Source organism: Pteropus medius, unplaced genomic scaffold (genome assembly GCF_902729225.1).
Source record: "Pteropus medius unplaced genomic scaffold, Ma_sr-lr_union100, whole genome shotgun sequence".
Classification (NCBI taxonomy): Eukaryota; Metazoa; Chordata; class Mammalia; order Chiroptera; family Pteropodidae; genus Pteropus; species Pteropus medius.
In genome coordinates, this window is record NW_024349801.1 from 18,696,138 (window position 1) to 18,708,712 (window position 12,575).

At 48.9% G+C, this 12,575-nt stretch overlaps 1 protein-coding gene across 2 annotated transcripts in view; it reads right to left on the minus strand.

Moving 5' to 3' along the window:
- ATP6V0D1 (ATPase H+ transporting V0 subunit d1) overlaps positions 1-12,575 on the minus strand; it is a 41,335-nt gene that overhangs the window by 20,778 nt on the left and 7,982 nt on the right. The gene's annotated exons all lie outside the window — the stretch shown is intronic.

Genomic DNA, 12,575 nt, shown 5'->3' on the forward strand with positions numbered 1-12,575 from the left:
ACAGTCCACTAGGCGGGGCAGCCCCCTGCTCTAGACTCGCACATGGCCCACAGAGGGGTCCTGCTGGCCAGCTGGCCACGGCAAAGTGTGAGAGGACAGTGTGTTCCCAGACTTAACTTCTGCTTTTCCAGAGGTCACTCAACGACACTCTCCTGGGGAGCTCAGGGGTTTTTAGGAATTGCAGCCAGCTGAGTGAAACCAGATGTGCAAATATGCTCCCTAGAGCCTAGTGTGCCCGTCCTGCCACTCTCTGCAAGGTTGGCAGGGCCTTAGAGCCTATTGTACCTCTCCTCTGGGCGCAAGTGAGAGGTCTGCTTTGAAGGGACTGGATCTGGGCTCCAGCTCCAGTACTCATTGTGCCCCAGAGGATCTCCAATGCTGCAACTTCCAGGGGCTCAAAGCAGGGAAACTCAAACAGATGGACAGATGTGGACAGATGGTCAGGCTGGTGGCCCAATGGAGCTAGAGCTCCCACTTGGCAAATGTGCTGTGCCTGAGTCACCTCCCCAAGCTCTGGAGGCGGGTGAGACCTCTTCTTCGTATCAGCTCCAAAGCAGATGTGTACACTGGCTGCCTGGCCAGAGTACCACTTCTGGGTCAGAGTGCCACATCTGGAACTCCCAGTGTGGGAGCCACAGCTTGGAAACCATTAACCCTGAGTTTACCTGGGGCCTGCAGCACAGACTAAGCATCCTCTTCACCTCAAGGCCTCTGCCAGGGCCCACCACAGGTTCCCTGCAAACCTTATGCAATACCAACTAACCCCGGGTTCCAACTCTTCCTATCAAATGTCAGTTCTTCCTCCCCTCTCTCAGGTGCTGAATGCCATTCCCCATCCAGAGTCTTGGCACTGCCCTGCCCCCAACTGAGATGCCCATGGCCTCTTGCCCTGGACAGTGCCAAGTCCACCCATCAACCATCAGCTGGTCCATGCCACAGCCCCATGCCCCCTCTGCAGCACAATTTTGCTGGATCACTGGTTTCAGGACATTGCTCCTTAGGTGGCTGAGTGGAGCAGGAGAAAGAGAGAACCTGGACTTTGGAGTCACAGTCACCTGAGTTCAAATCCTGCCCTATAACTTGGCCCCAAGCAGCTTGTGGAATCTCTCTGGATGCAGGCTCCTGGCCGGTCACTTAGTGAAAGTCCCTACATTGCCAGCCCAGGACGCCCGCCATAGACCCTGAACAGAAACAGTGTCACACAGAGAGAACTGAGCACAGCCCACCACAATCCAACTTTCCTGGCAGAGAGGATACCACCTAGAGCTTCCCAGCTTACACCCTCAGCCCCTCATGTGGTCTGTGTTCTCAACTCCAGGCTGCTGCTCAGGCTGTCGTACTCAGGGATCCACAGAACGCGTTTTTCCTTCCCATGGTCTGGCCTGACCCTTCCCCTGGGGATCAGGCATGTTCTCCTTGCCACCATAAAGGCTGCGGGGGAGCCTGTGCAGCCTGGGCATGCAAACACACAGACCCCACTCTGCTACCTCCTGGCTAAGGAGGAACAGAGCTGCCTCAAAATTTATGACTCCTGTCCCTAAGTCCATGTCTCACCTCACCTACCAGCAAGATCACATAGAGCTTTGGGCAGCCCCAGGGACCCAGACAGAGGCTAGGAACCAACGCTGCATCACCTGCCACACCCTGTGCTGCTGCCCTGGGGGCATCAGGAGCAGGCAGAAGGTGGTGCAGCCAAGGGCAGCTCTTGCTCCATGGGAAGCCCCCAGGCTAACGGGCCAGCAGTCTTGGGAAGAACCTGGAGTCTACTGCTGGCACGGCCACATGCAAGTTACTTGGTTTCAGCTCGCACGAGGCAAAGCGCCTACAGAGAAAGGACAGTGAGTTCTCCTTCCTCGGTCCCTGAACCAGCATTTGGTGTCATGCTAGAGATCTTTCAGTGAGGTAAGGCATTCACAAAAGGGGGATGGGACTGATCTGCAGAAGAGGCCTAGCTGACAATAGACCAGCGGCACCACCCACCAATATATCTGACACATGGATCAAATGGGAGTGTCATTTCCCAAGTCCAGGAGGCAGCAGGATGTCTGACCCAGGTTCACCACCCTTCTCCCTACTCCAAGACAGGTGGCAGGTGGTGGCAGAGCCACATTTAATTACTCTCATGCTCTCAAGAGTACTTCATCCCTGCAGCTGGAGAATGAAAGCATCTCTCATCCCATCAGGAAGTCAACCCATCCAACAGTCAGGAGGGTGCCAGGTAGGCAACAGCCCCATGTGACAAAGGGAGGGGCAGAACTGGTTACTGCTGCACCCAGGGCAAGTTCCATGAAGCACTCCTCTGACTGAGTGGAGATCTGCCTGGATAGCCCCTTACCAGAACATCCCACCCAGGCCCCAGGGCTCCACGGGACTGACATGACCCAGGAGGCACAGGGCTTGAAAGGCAGCTCCCCTATTTGTTCCCCCACCATAGCCCAGCCTGAGAATCAAGCGACCCAGCCTTGCCTTGGGAGGCAGGAGCCACCCCTCTGCTGCTGCCCTGCACTTTGACCTTGAGCAAACTCTTTCTTCTCCAGTCTTGCCTCTGCAGTTACAGAACCTGAAGGGGCTGCGAGGAAGAGCTTCTTTTCATTTTCACAAAGATCTAAGTTTGTCTGGGTGTGAGTGAGAGAGGTAAAGTGGTCCAGTGTGATCTGGCATGGCCAGGTGGCAGGCAGCCCAGGGAAGGCAAGCTTTGGCAGTGAGCTTACCCAAAAGCTAGCCCATGCCATGTCTGGCTCCCAGGTCTGCCAGCCCACACACTACCTGAGCAATCCAGTCAGCCCTTGAGGCTGGGCTTCTGTTCTACATGCATAGACCTCTGGAGGAAGGACACTAAAAAAAGGTGGAGCTCACCTGGATGGGGGAGAGTGTTTTGTGGCTCCTAGAGGCTGCTGTTCACAGTGAGATTGAGCCAGGTTAGGCTGGATCCTGGCTGGAGCATCCTGCCATCTCTACGGTGCCTAGAGCCAACACTATGGAAATACTCATTTTGCTTAGACTTAGGCCTTATGGATGGGCTCATGGGATCAAGCCTCATTTGGGGTTCATTCACTACAGCTCATAGAAACTGATCTGAGTAGCCCAGGCTAGGAGCAAAGTTGATCCATCCCATTCCCTTGTCCAGCAGAGCCAAGAGGCTTGAGCCAGACACGAAGTGACAGAAGCAGTAAGCATCCAAGCTGGTCTTGTATAGCACCCCAGACTTCCTCACTCATCCTGTTCAAGGGACTGGCAGGACATGTGCGGGGGAAGCAGTAACATGCCAGACTGAGCATAATCAGTACTGAGGACCTGGGCCAGCCCCTGAGAGAGAGGTGGTCACCTATTCTGGCACCTCATAGCAGAAGATGGGTCTAAACAGTGTAAGCAATGGAGGAATGGCAGTGACATGGAGCCTGAGCCAGACCTGAAAGATAACACTCCAGGACTCCATTTTCTCAAGGTGTAAAGGGTTGAGGGCAGGGGAAAATGGGTGAGCCACAGCCTTAGAATTCTGTGTACCAGGTCATAGGTGGTGGCTCACTCGTATTCCTCAATTCTCAATCCTTTAATCTCCAAGCTAGGTGCCATGTGGCAAGCAAGGCCTGGGGGAATAGTGAGGTCCCCAGGAGCAAGTCAGGCTGGATCCTGGTTGGAGCATCCTGCCAGCCCTATGGTGCCTAAAGCCAAGGCTAAGGAAATACTCATTTTGCTTGCTTCTGACCATCTCTTCCTGAGTTGAGGCACAGGCACACAGAGCCCTCGTCCAGGCATCCTTCAGTGAACAAATGATGGAATAAACCAGAGACTGTAATGTGACTGAAGCCAGGATGGGTGTCAAGAGACCATAAGCAAGTCCTTGGGCCTCACCTGGACCCAATTTCCCAGGTAAAATAAGAGAACGGGATAAGGTTACCTCCAGAGGCCTGGCTAGCTCTGATATTCTCTACCTGGTCAGGCCCAGATCACAATGACTCTCTGCAACCTCAGCCCCTAAGTGTCACTCAGAAGTTCAAGGTGAGCCCAGAGGCCTGGGTACCCATGGGGCAGCCCTGACAGAACTGCCAGCAGGTACAGGAGAGGCCTGGGGCTGGGGAGCCTCTGAGCAGCCATCAGAGGTTCGAGGGCAGGAAAGGCCAAGCTGCAGCAGCGAAGACACCACAGATGACTCCTCAGAGGGGAAAGCCCCATCCATCAGCCAAACACAAAGCCTCAGCTGAGGTCAAGGCCTGAAAACCATTGCCTGAGTGGCCAAGGACTGGGCAAGTGTCCAGGAACAGGTCAAAGTTGGTCAGGAAAACAGTATCCAGCACCCAGTCCAGGCTGTTCCTGCATACACCTCTTTCCCCTGCCACAATTCTGCCTACCACTCCTCAGGACCACCCATGTTCACGTGGGGGCAGTCCCAGCCCAGCCTCTCAAACTTTGGGGTGAGCTGCAGCGTGCTGGATGCAGACAGGCAAAGCAGGCATCAGGCTATGCAACGGCAGCCTAGTCTACTCAGTGGATTTTCAAACTTCTAAAAGAGGAGGAAGGCAATATTTGAGTGCAGAATAGATTTAGATTTTTTTCCCTTAAAAATCAGCTAAAGAGTAGGTGTTAGATGAGGTAGGAGCCAGGGAGGCCAATAGAAAGGCCTCCCAAATTGGGGTGCAGGAGGAGAGCTGTCAATCACCTGATAACACCCCATTCCTAGCAGGACTGTGTATACCTATAATGCCTATAAAGAGTTCAGGGTGCTGATATGGACCTCCTCCAGAGTCACCATATATGCACGTATCTTGCCATATATACTCCCATATGTCCCCCAAAAAACTAAAGGAGGTTGAGAGGAGTCTATCCTGAGAATGAATTTTCCCTCTCCTAGAAGAACCAGGGTGGCAGGACAAGAATAGAGGTCACCTGGGGAAGGGCAGTGCTTCTAGGAGCCTGAAAGTATGTGGCCCTGGGCAGCCTCAAGCTCCTACTTGGCACTCCCAAAATCCCTGGTTCATGGCTAGCACATTGTACTGTCACTCCTGCTCTGACTTTGAGAGCTGCCAGCATGACCCAGGTAGAAGTAAATGAGAATAGCTTGGTGGTCAAGGCTGGAGCAGCCTGCACTGGCCATCAAGGCAGAGAGCATCAAGAAATCATCCCCTGGCCTTCCCCTTCCCACCCAGGAAGCTGGGGCACAGGGAGGTGAGGGTGGGAAGAGATGAACAGAAAGGAAACACCAAGCCATGAGCCCTGCTTAATCTGAGAAGGTCAACTGGAACTTGGGTGAGGGAAGCAGGGCCTAGGAAAGAGACTGGGGGACAGCAGCCATAGGCAGGTGCTGTGCAGAAAAGCAAAGGAGACAGTTTGGCTGACTCACTGGTCCAGCCACACCCCCTTCCCAGCTCTCGGGCAGCCAAGTGGTCCTGGTGTGCCCCCTTGTGGCCAAAGGGAGGATGGCATCGTCAATGGCTCCAGCTCCCTCTCAACACACCCCTCCATTTTAATCACACTGCCTTAGACTCCTGGTCTCTGCATCTCCCCCAGCCATCGAACCCTGGGGGAGTAGGCTATAGGCACCCACAAAGCCACACAAGAATGTGTCATAAGGAACAGGGAATAGGCCCGAGGCGGACACGAGTCTGGGAATGCTAGAATGGAGACAAGGTGGGCTTGAGTCTTGTCATGAGGGACTTGCACTGGTGAAGACTGAGGCTTCTAAGAGACGAGACTAAAGAGACTGTCGAGGAAACTTGGGCATCCTCAGCCCTCTATACTTTTGTTCTCCAGCTCAGCTACACCCTCCCAAGTTTCCAAATCCCTTTGTCCAGCTTTTTACCCCATCTCTACTGCCCAATGCTGCATCTAAAAAAAGCAAGTGCTTAATAACCCAGAAAAAGGACAACTGAGGACATGGTGTATCTCTCTAGGATGGGAGCCTCAGCTTTTCCTCCTCCATACCCCAAAGTCTAGTATCCTGCCAGTACCAATAAAGAGTTGTCACTCATCCAATCATATATTTACTGAGTGTTCACTCTGGGTAGGCACAGTGCTGTTGAATCCTAACAACTTGTGAATGATTTATTTCATTTACAGGTGGGAAAATAAGCTTCAGGGTGTTAAATCACATGCTGAGCATCACACAACTGGCCCAAAAGTGAGCTATGGTCTGCCTGATGCTTGGTCTCACACAGAACTCAAGGTGACCCAGAGAGGCCCTTGGGTCTTGACCCTCAGCACGTAAAGATAATGCACAAGAGACCCAAATACATCATGTCTTCACACATGTTCATTCTTGATGTGGACACTCTTAACAAGCTGGAGTGTGTCTGGCATGTCAGCCCAAAGCATGAGAACAGCTACAAGTTAGAAAAAGGGGTTTGGGTGCTATAGCAGGCACTCTGACCACAGCGGGAAGGGGGAGTGGGTAGCCTGACAGAGGCCCCACTAAAACTACTGGCAAACCCGGGCACTCAGGGACAGTGGTCCTGTTCCACTTCATTTCAAGTTTAACAGCCTTAATATGGAGCCGCTCTGCTATGTTCAGCGTGTGCCACTAATAGGAAGGGAAAGTGAGACAAAAACATTCTAGAAGGGTTTTATGCAAAATGTTTAAAATAAGGTGTTAGAACCTTTCCCTTTCTGCCATCCAGAAACCCTGGTTATCTAGAAAGCTTTATCTTCAAAGGTCCCAGATGGCTAACATCTGCTTATGCTGAGGCCACCCTAGGTATGGGTTCAGACACTGGCTCTACCTCAGAAACCAGGCCTAAGAAATCACTGAGTAAACCCAATCAAAAGCAAGCTATAACCCACCAGAGCAAGTTCTGACAACCTCCTGGGGAAGAGCTTGTGAAATGAGTGTTATCAGTTCCTATGTGGACTGTTACTGTCTTAACCATAAAAAGCTTCCCAGATAACATCACGCTAAATTATACACCAGTGCAAGATGTAATTAGTAAAGAGAATACAAGAAGTGGGGTTAGGGAAGGGGAGACAAAGGAAAGAAAGGAAAATGGCTAGGTGAGGTGAGCAGGGGAGCTGTACCTGGATAGGGGCCCTGGGGCTCTGGCCTGGGTGACGTGAAATGTGCAGCCCTAGCCTGGGCCCTCAAGCACCACCCCCAGGGCTCTGAGTCTTAAAGTGTCAGGAGAAGGGGCTTCATGGGGGTTCCCTAAGACTCACACCAGCCCTGCAAAGCTGCAAATGAAAATCTGAAAGTTAAATACCCAGGGTCACCAGCAGGGGTCTCAGCTTGGATGGCTGTTTGGTGTATCTTCTCTTTGCTTACCTGTATGTTCTAATTTTCCTTACTTTAGATATCTTTATCAGATGTTTTAAATTATAAAGTATCTGTCCACTGCAATACATCTAAACAATGGAAGGGTACATAAAACATTGAAATGTTCCCCCTCCAACCTTCCCAGTCCCTTTCCTCAACTTAGTGTCTATCCATCAAATAATTCTGCATGTGTATTTACCTGGCATTCTACTAAAATGGGAATGTATTGTACATAATGCTTTGCAACTTCTCATCTAACAATATATTTCTAAATCAGTCCTTATGTAACCCCATATTTTTGAGTACTTGCATAATAGTCCATCATAAGCATAGACCATGGTTTATTTAACCACACCTGTGTCAATGGATATCCGGTTGGTTCTAACAGGTTGCTGGTACTAACAAGGCTGGCATGAACACCTCTATACATGCCAATCCCTAGTGTTAATCTAGGGGCTACAATTGTATAAGTGGAGCTAGGGTCATACGTATGTATAAATGCAATGTTTTAAAAGGTGGTGAAAATTTGTCCCCCAAAGGGTCCGCACTGAATCACCCTTCCACAAACTTAACTTTTGGAATTTAAAAAAAAATCGTCAGGTTAAAAAGAAAATAAAAAACAAAACCACCATGCCCAGTCATGCAGGAGGAGGCACGGCAGAGATCGGAACGGGGAATCCCTGGCTGTTGCTCTCCCTGCTCTGCTTGCCAAACTAGGCTCCTCACCAGGTGTCCTCATCAGGCGCGCTTGTGTCCAGTTAAGGATGCTCTCTAGCCTTCTGGCAGGACTCACAGGAAGAACTCGGCCTCTAAGGGAGGCTTGCCTTGGCTGCAAGCCAACAGATGGCCAGGTGTGGGTCAAACTGCCACCAGCCAGCATAATGATGACTTCCAGATTAGTATCTTGAGTGCTACTTCCCCTGAGCTCCAGAACCACACAGCCACCTCCCTCATTCACCCTAACTCAGCATATCTAAGACAGAATACCTCCTCTTCCGCCACACCATTCACATCTCAAAACTTTTCCTCCTCTGGAGGTCCCCATCTCAGAAATAGGTCCAATACCCATCCAGTCATTTATGAGTCAGAAGCCTGACTTCTAAGCCCTCACATCATCATATCTAATAAAAACTGGCCCAGCCCTGTGGGTTTCATCCCCTAAGCTGGTCTGTGATCCAGTCCATCTCCCCTCATGCCACTTCTGCCCTGGTTCAGCCCACATTCTCTCACCTGGAGGCCTAGAACAGCTGCCTGCCGCCAGTCTGGCTCCTTCTAAATCCATCCTCCAGCGCCCCAGAGCAAATGTCTAACTGCATCACACCATCAACCTCCACACTCACCACAAGTTCCCTTTCTTTATCTACTGAGGGATCAATTCCAAGCTGGCTCATGGCATCAAGACCTCCCTCCTGCCTATCCCTAGCCTCCACCTCCACTCTAGGGCCTCATCCTCTTGCAGCAACAGCAAGCTGGAGAGGAACAAACAAGGCTGCCACAGTCATCACCAACGATCCATGCCAGATCATCAATCATGGGGCATCAGAGGTCTCTTCAAGCAGTGATACCACTGTTCAGGGCAGTGGGGACAACATGGATCTTCAAACGGTGAGGGTAAAACTTCAGGTATATGTGGGGCCCAGGCTCTCAAAGCTCAGACTCAACGTGTTTGCTCCCTTCAGCACATCCTTCTGCCAATTGCTTGTGGTCACCGGATTGTCAGGACTGTGTTATCACTTCCTTTAGATTGTATCTGACTCTGAGGGATTCTAAATTGAGCTAAGCTCATGTTGCTGTCCAATCTAATTCAACAGTTTCCTCTGACAAAAAAACAAAACATGTTTCCAGGCAATATCATAAACAGAAACTCTTAGGCTAGACATTTCCCACGTTAACCTTGACTTAACTAAAGAATCTGTCTTTTTTTAAAAATCATAACCCTTACCCCTCCTGAGCTGCATGTTCTTCTGAGACACCCCAGTCCTTTCATGAACCAGCCTGATGCACCTAACAACACTCAGCCCCTGCACATCCCTGACACGTACTCTACTCTCTCTTCCTAGTCTCCAAAGCTCCTCTGACACCCTATGCAGTTTCATGTTTCTGAGACTACTAATGCCATTCCTTCTTCCCACCTCACTGGCCTGGCTAATTTTTTTGGTAACAGCTTTACTGAGATATAATTCATATACCAACAATTTGTGCATTTAAGTGTATAATTCAATGGTTTTTCATATATTTCAGGTGTGCAACCATCACTACAAGCAATTTTAGAACATTTCATCACCTCAAAAAGCATTGTACCCTTTAACTGTCACTCCTCACATGCTACCATTGCTCCAAATGTCCCCTATTCCTACTGTATATTCAATGCTGTTTTGATGTCCATCGATCTGCCCACTAGACAGGCACGCTTGCCCCCAAGCAAGGCATATGTGACATGTTTTCATTACCGACTCCAGGCCCAGCAAGGCATCTGCCTCCTAGGAATGACAGGAAAGAACAACCATGGTGGGAGCACCTGGCTTTTCTGATTCATCACTCAGCAGCAAGCCCCACACTTATACTTCACTAACATCTCAGAGAGATCCTATTAATATTTTCATTGTACAGCTAAGGATAAATTACTTGCCCAAGGTCACAAAACCAGTAAGTGGCTGAGCTGGTATTAGTTCATCAGTAAGCTCTGCTCTATGTACATTGTCTTTGCCCATCTACTCTATGCACCACTGTCAGCTTCTAGCCCCTCTCCCCTCTGTTCTCATTAAGGTCACCAATGACCTCTGAATGGAAAAACCAAATGAAAAGCTGTCTGACTTTATTTTAATCTCTTGGCCACATTTGGCATTCACCGCCCCCTTCTTTTTCATGTTCTCCCCTGGGGCTCCTCTCAGGGGGTGCCTTTGGCCTTTCTGGCAGGACTATCCTTTTCCCCATCCTTCCTTAACTGAAGTCCTTCCTGGGGGAGGGTCTCATCTTGGACCTCTGCTCTTCTGATTCTATGCTCTCTTGGTGTCAGTGGCCACACTTCTATCCCAATTCCCCAAGCTGCCTCCCAAGTTCAGACCTCACACCTGAGCACTAAAAACAGCCTCCATATTTCCACTCAAATGACTTGCATAGATCCCTCGATCCCATTCAATCTTTCTCCAACCTCTTCCTTCTGCATTCCACCATAATTTCACTCTGCCGCCTACATGGTTGCCTAAACCAGAGATGAGAACATCAGCCTTGACTCATTCTTCCTCAGTCTCCTTATCCAACCCTCAAGTCCTATCAATTCCTTTTCCTAAAATTCCCCAAAAGGCTTCCTGTTGGTACCTGAGGACAGACTGCCATCATCTCTGGACTGAATTACTATAAGACCCTGCAAACTGTTCGTCCCATGTCCAGTGTGGCCCCTACCTCCAATCCACTTTTCCTTTCTTTTTATCTTTCTTTTCTTTTTTTTAGTGGATGAGCTTCAAGATGTTTAATCCCAGGACCTTCTGCTCAGTGTGAAAAGAAAATCCAAATGTTCCTCTCCTGCATCCACCATCTTGACTAGAAGTCTCTCTCCAATCCACTTTTTAAACTGCACGTACATTCTAAAGCATAAGTCCAATCGTTTTTCCTGCACTCTGGACAAAGCACTTCCTATGGCTTTTTGAAATCCTTCAAGAGCTGATCTTGTCTAACTTTCCAGTCACACTCCTAGCCACACCACAATTAGTGAAAAATGACTTGCCACTCCCGGAAAACACCAACTACATTTTCATCTGTTGTTTCATGTGACTAGTGATTGGCCAAGCCCAGCCTGGAATCTCACTTTCCTCTTCCCATATGAAACTGTCTCTTGTGAAATAATGTTGAAATGCAGAAGGAGATGTTGTAATGAACAGCAGACAAGTGACTCAGGACAGAGAGGGATAAAGTGTTCTAAAAGACAGCCAGCACATCACACATGTGAGCTCTTCGACCATGGTCCCCGAGCATCAAGCCCGCTGGCTCTCCTCCTTTTGAATGTTGATTACAGTTCTTTAACAGGAAGAAAACATCCTGACTGGACCAAGTGTCAGGCAGAACCTCCATTCCAAATTAAGAAACTGGCATCTAGTACCATCAGCTGAGTTGTAGCTGTATAATCCAGCAAGCCATATGCTTTTGTGTATTTTCCAAGGTTCTGAGTAACAAGAAACCTAATCCATAGAAAAATCCTAGAAACAATGATCAACCCAGTAACAATGAGAACCCCTTAGACTCAGATTATGGTCTCTATCTATCTTTTTTTTATTTTTTGTCCCCTTTTTAATTCCCCCACCACCACCACCACTTCTACCCACGACCTATGGATGTTGCCATTTCCCCTTAAGAACTGGATCTCTGAAGGCAGGGCATCTCCCCCCACATGCTTGTGGCGTGCACCCGGGGCCTGGTGCCCCCAGGGGCACCCCTGGTGCACTCGGGGGGGTGGAGGCTGTTGCATCTGGAGTATGGTCTGTGGCTCCACCTGGGGCACAAACCCAGGACCTTCTGTGTAAAGCAGACATGCTAACCACTATACTATGGAGCCGCTCCCTCTAACTATCATTTTTCAATAAAAAGAACCAGGTCCCCTAAGAGAAATGATGACTCTAGGTCTGGGCCAAGAAAGGTACAAAATAAGAGTAAAACATACTGTGATCCCAGAAGTAAGGAAGCTCTCAAAGTCTACAGGGTTGTGTCGAAAAGACTTGGCAGCCAATTGAATAAGCTCCCACTGGCCAAGGGACAATTTGAACATCAATAAAGTTAAAAGACCAAAGCACAACAAATATATTAAAATCTACACACATTATGATACTAAACAACAAAAAAAGGGACAAACCTCATTAGTCATCCTTGGAGGATGTTGGAAAACCAACTCCTTATTCTGACATCTAGTAAATATGGGAATCAAGAATTTATCCTGCCTCTCCTATACAGACAGTACTTCAGAGTAACCAAGTAGTTGATTACTGGAAGTATCCGGGTATAGACATATTAAAGCCAGGATTAGCAGAATAAAACACAGAATTAGAATATCATCATTTTGCAACCCCTACTGAAAGAATGATTCTAGGCAATAAATGTCAATGATTCCTTATGTAACAAAAAGAGAAACAACTAGATATCATCTGACTCCAAACCGAAGTACAAATATTGCCTATTTAATATTATTTGTTTAAAAGCTAATCTAATCAAGCCTCTAGCTCTAACTACCAAAATTGACAGGAAAAACAAGGGACGGAGGAACATGTTCAACTATACAGCAGAGATGTAATCAACAAAACTGAGATAGAGAGAAATGTAAATCAAATGTCCCAGCTTCTTCAATAAA